The following is a 9,308-nucleotide window of genomic DNA, read 5'->3' as shown; positions in this document are numbered from 1 at the left end:
TCGGGCGACCAATAGTATGAAGCAGAAGGGTCCTCGACCCGCCTCAAAGGTGCTGTTCACGCACTTCGAACGTCGCGAGATCTTCACTCAAACGAAACGATTGGTTGAAAGACGGAGATGAGAGTTACGCCCACTGTTTTTCGGATCTCTGATTGGTCTTCTAGAGGCGAAGATGGCCAACCTCAACGAGTTCCCTGCATGCCCATTGGGGGACAATGCGGAACTGCCAGCTCGCGGGTGTCGGCGCGGGCGTTTGAACCGGCGCTCGGCAGCGTTACCATGGGGATGCGGCCTGGCCACGGCCTCAAGCTCGTGAATTGACAGGACCTCCGTCGCTGGCGTGGGGACTCTCTCCTGTCATTTTCTCTCCTTAGATAGGGTTGACCGTGGAGTAATTTGGAAACCTCTGAGGTGAGAAAGGGCGGGTGAGAACCGGGGCGGGGTAGGTCTGGTCAGGAGCCTTGGCCCTTGCCCCGCGGGAGAGGCACGGTGCGCAGGGCGCCCGCCAACCGCCTGAGGAGGCGGGAGGTTGTAAGTTGGCTTCTCCCGGTTGCGCGAGCGTTCCACTTTCCTACCTTTCATACCCATATCTATGCCTTTTCGTCAGCGATTATCTTGGATGCCACTTCTTTGAAGCCTTTTCTGAGCCTCGAAGTCCTCCAGCGTTTGAACCCATTAATCCTTTCTGGAACCTCTCTTGGAACTCTCCTATTCCTCCTTGGGTTATTCATGTACTAACACAAACTTAATTCTCTGTCCTTTTCCAATATAATTCTGAGGTCTTTGAGGCAAGGCAAGCATCTTTCACGATGTCTTAAGCGAACAGACGTACCTCGTAGATATTGCAGATTGGGTTCCAGACACCATAATAGCAGTGTCGCAATAAAGCGAGTAGTAATCATTTTGCTGGCGGAGGGTCTTGCACAACAAAGTGAAGAGCAATAAAACGAGGTATGCCTGTAGTGAGTTTTTCAGGAAATGAGTTTAATTCACCACAGATAGAGGATTCCCCTCTATGCCATGTCCTATTTCCCCCTCCCATACAGAGATTATTTTTTATTTTCATGGAAGTAGCGGGTGGGAACCCTAATCTCATATGCAAAAGGAGTTGAAAGTTCAAGGTTGGCTCTCCCACTCTGTGAAAGGGAAAACTTGTTACAATTCATTGTGGCTTTTAGTCTTGATCTCCCAATGCTTTATTAGATTCCCTCCCTATTAGTCTTTGCTTACAACAAAATATTTTGTTGTTGCTGTATGCCAAGAGAGTTTGTCTCAGTTTCTTAGTGACCCACACTTATTGTGTTTCGGAAAATGCTTTAAATAATTTTCTCCTTTGTGTTTATTTTGTGCTCATAAGTCGCTCTTCTTCAGTGCATTAACAGCTGCTCTGGTAGCTGTCATTCATCAGATGTCCCTGATAGAATTGCATTATCAAGATGGTTTTATTGTTAACTCCTAAGATGATATATACCCAATCTTCATTATTGATGATTCTTATATTAAAATCATAGCTCAATGAAGACTTTTAATAAAGAGACTGAAAAAGTCAGGTATAGCAGCTACGTTTTTATTACCCTCTTTTAAATGTTTGAACACTATCAGACTGCAGATCTGTGACATGTAATGGAAACCCCACTGGAGATTCAGGGTTTGTCATGGCTCCTATCTCTAACAGAGTCACTGTGGCTGGTTTTGCAAGTCATTTAGACCTTTATTTATTTATTTATTTATTTATTTCCTTCACTTTAGAGAGAGGAATATCGATTGGTTGCCTCCCATAGGCTCCCAGACCGGGATCATACACGCCTGGACCAGGGATTGAACCCTCAATCTAAGTATGTGCCCTGATTGGAATCGAACCTGCAGTCTTTTGGTGTATGGGACAATGCTCCAACCAACTGAGCCACGCTGGCCAGGGCAATCATTTAACCTTTTTAAATCTCACTTTTCCATCTGAAAAATCAAAGGGTTGAATTAGGTTAGAATTCCTGTAGCTCTACTATCAAGTTAATCAAGCAGTTGATGTTAGGCATACATCACATACTCAGTCCTCCAAAGACCATACAGGTGCAAGTAATAGTTACCATTTATTGAGTATTTACGTTGTGCCAAGGAATATATCAAAGGCTTGATATAAATATTACATTTTCCTTAACATGGTATATTCAGGCTGCTCGTTCTTTGGGAATTTTTATGGAGGCTTCATCATGTAGGCATGATCACTTACTAACTCCATTTCTACCTCTCTTTTCTCACTGAACCATAGGAGGTGGGGCTGAAAATTCCAGGCTTCTAATTATGGCTTGATCTTTCTGGTGCTTCATGGCTTATGAAAATTTAGAAGGGTTTTAGGAGCCATGCGTCAGGAACCAGGGGCAGAGACCAATGGATATTTTCCATTATCTCACACCATTTTATTGTTTTGTGCTTACATATCTGATACTGAAATTAACACTTTATTTATATCCCAATTCTCACAGAAGCAAGCATCTTTTCTAAGTAACTTTCTTTTTTTTTTTTGCCTGTTTAACTTCAGTAGCTTTCTAAATGATCCTCTCCTGTTTTGCCCACCCTCTATAATTCATTCCCCATGTAACTGACAGAGTGATCTCTAAAGATCATGTTCTTTCCCCACTTAATATCTTCCAATGATTTCCTATTTCACTTTAAAATCCAGACACTGTGACATGGCCCAAAAGACCCTACCTAATCTGGCCCCTACCTTTTTGTCTTCATATTATGTTACTCCCTCTCACTGTGCTAAAGCCAAATTGGTCTTCTCTTGTTTGCTTGATCATGCCATTTTCATTTACTCCTTAGGGCCAATGTGCTCATACGGAATGCTCTTTCTCCTGATCTTTACATGAATGACCCCATATTATTTCAAATTTCACCTCAAATGTTTGCCTCCAAATGAGACCTTTTCTTTCTTTTTTAAAGTAGTTTATTTTTTATTGTATTTTTACCCATTATCATTTATCACCCTTATACCCTCTTCCACCACCACCCATCCCCCTAACTCCCTGCAATCACCACAGTGAATGAGACCTTTTCTGATCATCCAATGTGATGTAGACCCTTCACCCTGCTTTATTTATTATTTAAAAAATTTTAAAATATATTTTATTGATTATGCTATTACAGTTGTCCCAGTTTTTCCCCCTTTGCCCCTCTCTACCCAATACCACCCTTCCCTCCAGCACTCCCTCCCCTTAGTTCATGTCCATGGGTTGTGCCTATAAGTTCTTTGGCTTCTCCATTTTCTATACTATTCTTAACATCCCCCTGTCCATTTTGTACCTACCAATTATTCTTCTTAATCCCTGCACCCTTTCACCCATATTCCCTCTCCCCTCTCCCAGCTGATAACTCCGCAAGTGATCTCCATATCTATGATTCTGTTTCTGTTCTGGTTGTTTGCTTGCATTGTTTTTGTTTTTGTTTTAGATTCAGTTGTTGATAGTTGTGAACTTGTTACGATTTTAATGTTCATAGTTTTGATCTTTTTCTTAAATAAGTCTTTTTAACATTTCATGTAATAATGGCTTGGTGATGATGAACTCCTTTAGCTTTACCTTGTCTGGGAAGCACTTTATCTGCCCTTCCATTCCAAATGATAGCTTTGCTAAATAGAGTAATCTTGGTTGTAGGTCCTTGCTTTTCATCACTTTGAATACTTCTTGCCAGCCCTTTCTTGCCTGCAGTTTCTTTTGAGAAATCAGCTGACAGTCTATGGAAACTCTTTGTAGGTAACTCTCTTCTTTTCTCTTGCTGCTTTTAAGATTCTCTGTTTACCTTTAACCTTTGGCATTTTTATCATGTGTCTTGGTTTGTTCCTCTTTGGGTCCAACTTGTTTGGGACTCTCTGTGCTTCCTGTTCTTGTATGTCTGTTTCCTTCACCAAATCAGGAAATTTATCTTTCATTGTTTTTTCAAATAAGTTTTCAATTTCTTGCTCTTCCTCTTCTCCTTCTGGCATCCCTATGATTGGTACATTTGGAGATGTTCCAGAGGCTTCTTATACTATCCCCCTTTTTTTTTGTTTTTTGAATTCTTGTTTCTTCTTGCTGTCCTGGTTGAATGCTTATTTCTTCCTTATGTTCCAAATTGTTGATTTGAATTCCGGCTTCCTCCCCTCCACTATTGGTTCCCTGTAGATTTTTCTTTATTTCACTTAGTATAAATAACCTTCATTTCTACCTTTACGTTGTTGCTATACTCAGTGAATTTTTTGAGCATCCTGATATCCAGTGTTTTGAACTCTGCATCTGATAGGTTGGTTTTCTCCATTGTTTAATTATTTTTCTGGGATTTTGTTCTGTTCTTTCATTTGGGCTATATTTCTTTATCTCCTCAATTTGGCAGCCTCCCTGTGTTTGTTTTTGTGTATTAGGTGGAGCTGCTTTGACTCCCTGTCTTAGTAGCATGGCCCTTTGTAGAAAAGGCACCTGTAAATTTTGTGGGGAGGAACCTTATGTAGTTGCTAGGGTGGGGCAACCCACTTCACCACTTTGTGGCTCTGTGTAGGAGGAGGGCTCAGAGAGGGGACAGTGATGCTGCCTGGCTTCTGGAAATTTTCCCGGTACTTGCCCTGTTTCCAGTCACTTCACCCACTCCCCATATGGGACTGGAGTCCTTCCAGCTGTTACCCTGATGCAAAATCCCAGAGTGGGTGGGTTTGCACACATTCTCCGACCATGCGGGCTCTTTAAGCAGAGTCTCCTGAAAATCTGACAGTTTCTCCTGGTTTTTACAGCCAGAGGTTATGGGGATTTATCTTCCTTGTACTGGACACTGTGCTGTGTGGTCTGGCCTAGGGCTGGGATCACTCACTCCCAAGGTATCCCTCCAGATTTTTACCCAGCACATGTGAATATGGGACAACCCACTCGACCCCCACTGCAGCTGCCTCTCCAAGCCACATCGTGTCTCCTTGCGCCTCTGCCTGTCTCTGCCCCTCCTACCCGTCTGGATGAATGTGGCTTCTTTAAATCCTTGGTTGTTGAACTTCCATATAATTCGATTTTCTGACAGTTCTGGGTGTTATTTCTTTTAAGATTTAGTTGTAATTCTCTCTGATTGTGTGAGGAGGCAAAGCATGTTTATGCCTCCATCTTGACTGGAAGTCCTAATATTTTTTTTATTGATTGATTTTAGAGAGAAGAAAGGAGAAAGAGAGAGAGAGATAAAGAAAAGAAAGAAAGAAATATAAATTTATTGTTCCACTTAGTTATGCATTCACTGGTTGATTCTTGTATGTACCCTGACCTGAGATCAAACCTGCAACCTTGGCGTATTGGGACAACGCTCTAACCAACTGAGTTACCCAGCCATGGCAGCCTGCTTTATTTTTTTAATAGCACTTATTACTATCTGAAATTATCTTTATTTGATTATCTCCTCCCACTAGAATAATAGCATGTTGAGGACAATTACCCTATTTGTTTTGTTCACTGTTGTATCCTTAATATCTAGAAGAGGATCTAGCTCGTAGAAGTCTCTCAGAAACTATTTCTTGAATGATTGGATGAAAAATTAATGTTGGAACTGTGACCATAGCTGTGTTCATAGCAACTCATTGAGTAATACGATCTTGTTTCATTTTGTTGCCCAGGAGCAGTGAGTCAGGGCACCACCAACTCTGCCAGATTTTCCTGGGCAATCAAATTACCCTGATAGAAAAGTTCCTATCACCTGTGACTACACATGGTGTCAAATGTTTTTGTATAATTTTAAAAATAATGTAGGGATATTTATTCACTCATTCATTAAATAAATATTGAATATTTATTATTTCCAGACATTTTCTTTAGATGCTGGTGATGAAAAGATTAATAAGATACATTTCTTGACCACGAGGAGATCATATTCTAGTAGCATATGATTCCCCAACCCCTAGGCTGAGGACTGGTACCGGTCTGAGGCCTGTTAGGAATCAGGCAGCCGGGGAAGCTTACCTGAGCTCTGCCTCCTGTCCCCCGACACTCCCCACTCATCTGCAGAAAAACCAGTCCCTGGTGCCAGAAGGTTGGGGACTGCTTAGTATAGAGGAAATAGACATACTCATAGATATAATTATTACAGAATGTAACTGCCGTGATAGAGATATGCAAAAAGTATGATATGAACACAGAGGGACATCCAGCCACGTTTGGGGAGATCAGAAAAGACCTCATTTGTGTTTCAATCAATAGGTAAGAAGTCGACAGGTCAACCGAAGTTTGATGAGAGTGGGAGGAGGTCATTTAAAAGTACAGTGTGAATAAATGCACAGAGAGATAAAACCATCTAAGAAGTTGACTAAGCTGGAGAGAGAGAAAGGGGCTAGACTTTGGAAAGCTTTGTAGGACACGCTAAGGATTTTGTCCTATAGATAGATGACAGGATGCCACTGAAAGGTTTTAAATAAGGGAGCATCGTGGTCATAACTGTGTTTTCAAAAGAATGCTCTGTCACTGTAGTGTGGAGGACGGTTTGGAGGGGGCAAAACCGGAAGCAGGCAGAGCAGTTAGTAGACATGTAGTGATCAAGGTAAAAGATATTGGGGCTGAACCACTAAGGTTGTGGTGGTAGGAATGAGGATAACAGGAAATTTGACAAGCATTTAGAAGATTAAATTGAGTGAACTTGATTAGATTTGGGATTAAAGGGAGAGTTAGAAGTCTAGGATGCTCTGAGTGACTGAATGGATGGTATTATCACTCACCCAACTCTACTTCCCAAGGAATAGAAGGATGTAGGGACAGAAGTTTGTGGAGAGGTAATGAGTTTGGTTTTTGAGAAATAGTTCAAATGCTCAGTTGGGGGCATATTGATAGTGATCCCTGCATGGTTTTTCTGCTAGACATCCCTAACATTGTCTGTTTTCTAAAGTCACACTGGAATTCCGGAAGTACCCACTTAATAATGCACAGTATCCAGGCCAAAAAGACTCTAGTTGAGTTTTCACCAGCAATAATCTATGATAATTGCCATCTGTCATAAAAAGTCTTAGAAGAGTAATCAAGTAGCACAATTAATTACATATCAATTACTTATTAATAATTCCAGTGAGTGGAATCATTGTTTTTATTCTTCTTTTGCTTTCTCAGCATCACTTCTTTAGGAATAATTCCTCATGTCATTTTGGCAACAGTTCCCAAAAGCATGTAACCCTGAGAAAAAGAATCTATATCATCAAGTAATTTATAAAAACTGATTGCCATAGTTATTTTTCCAATTAAATCCAAGCTATATTTTCCTAGCCAGATAGCTCCATTGATTAGAGCATTGTCCTATATGCCAATCCCTGGTCAGGGCACATATAAGAATCAACCAGTGGATACATAAATAAGTGGAACAACAAATCTATTTTTTTTCTCTCTTCCTCTCTAAAAATCAATTTAAAAAACCCACAAGATATATTTATAACGGCAAAATGGCAAAAATCTGCAAATAATAACTTCTGCAATTGGATTAGACTGCAATTCTAAAAATAAATCATTGAAGTTAAACCCAATGTTGGTTACCACCTGTTACTGGGAATTCTTTCAAAATTAAACCTTTATATTTAGAGAGAATATTTGCACTATTTTAAGATAACTGGGTTCAACAATTTAGTTAGGTTTATTTTTACGTGATTGCTTCCATGCTTTTCACCAGACTTAGAAACTTAACCTCATAATGGGGCTCTTGAAAAGAATTGCGGTAATTACAAGTATTAACTACTTAACCACAAACAAACTTGAAACTTTTTTTTTAGTTACAAAAAGAAACGATCTCAAAAACTACTTTTATGTATAACTCACCATTGGTATCCCAAAATTTATATCTAGCCTTAAGAATTCCATTAAGAGTCATATATTCTTTTTTTTTTTTATTCCCATGGCAATCCTCTGAGTGGTTGACAGTTATGTTCCGCACACAGCCTTATGTTGAGACTTAGAGGCAAGCGTGGCCAGAAAGCTGGCGGCTCATCATGCTCAGGCCGGGGCTACAGTTCCTTAAACCACAAGGTGCAGTTGCCCACACATCTTCCCATTTCTTTGTGTTTGGTGATGACAATCTTCCTCCTTTTGATCCCAGAGATATGTGTGAGGAGCTGCGGAATGTCTATTCCTTGCCCCTTTTCCATGATTCATCTGTTAATTATCTCCTACTGGTTTGAGAGTCACTGGCTTCTTTATCCCTTAGAGTTGGAGAGATTTCACAATGCAAGTCCAGGTGATTTTGAGAATATGTTTTATTAAGGCTGGGGATGGTGAAACAAAGATAAGACTTAGGGTGGAAGAAATAACACGAGAGAGCTTAGGCGGGGCTGCTTTGGCTCCCTAGAAATGTTATAGGAAAGGAGTGAGCCAAGGTGGGCTGCTGTTAGCTCACCTGGAAGTCAGGGAAAAAGGTGCCGTCTACTGCTCCCCTGGTTGCAAGTCTCCTTGGGACCATTAGAATTTAGGAGGAAATAAAAAGTTCATGTTCAGGAATGGCCACAGATGAGCTCTAGAGTGAGCCTGCACTGTGTCTTTGTTCTGAGGGCTTACCTTTTTCCGGTGGGTGAGAATCTTAGGGGAGGGTTTCAGCAGAATATTCTTTAGCTCTCCAGGTGCATTTTAAAATATGCTAATACATCAAAATGAGCACATACAGGGGTTTGGGAATATCCATTGGTCCATTATACTGCTTTATTTTTATCTTGAGTTTTCTGGTTTTTAATAGAGTTTTGTTATTTGTTCCCCTGACTTCACCTTGTGTAACAGGGGGCTCAGGCCAAATCACTGAGAGATGGTGCAGGGAGAAAACCCCAAAGTCAAGAGTCATATATTCTCATTCCTTTGCAGCTGTTATTTTAAGCAGTTGTCTAGTATCACTTGTGTTCTGTTGAGATCAGTAGTCTATAGATAGAATAATCCCGAGAGTTTGAAATAACTAATTCCCTTGTTGGGAGAAAAGTATGTACTGTATTATTCACCTTTTAATCTCCCACTGATAATACTGAATTTCTTGTGTTCTTAATTAGGGACCTTATGCTTAGAATAGGGTACAGAAACATTTTAATGAAAATTGATTGAGAATGTTGGGTTTGTATTGTATTCGTTTTTAATGGTAGAGTGGGTCCAAGGACTTTGTTAGTAATCCCTTAAAAAGTGATTATTATTAGTGGTTGCCTAGGGCAAGATAGGTTGGGTGTTTAATATATGAATATACTAAAAGCCATTGAACTCACTTTAAATGGGTGAATTGTATGGTATGTGAATTACTATCTCAATAAAGCCATTCTATATATTTTAAAAGATGGTCATTGTCACATCACAGGTTAGGGGAACTCAGAT

This window comes from Furipterus horrens, unplaced genomic scaffold (assembly GCF_987537825.1).
Source record: "Furipterus horrens unplaced genomic scaffold, mFurHor1.1.pri manual_scaffold_4, whole genome shotgun sequence".
NCBI lineage: Eukaryota > Metazoa > Chordata > Mammalia > Chiroptera > Furipteridae > Furipterus > Furipterus horrens.
Note: the sequence above shows the minus strand (reverse complement) of the source record.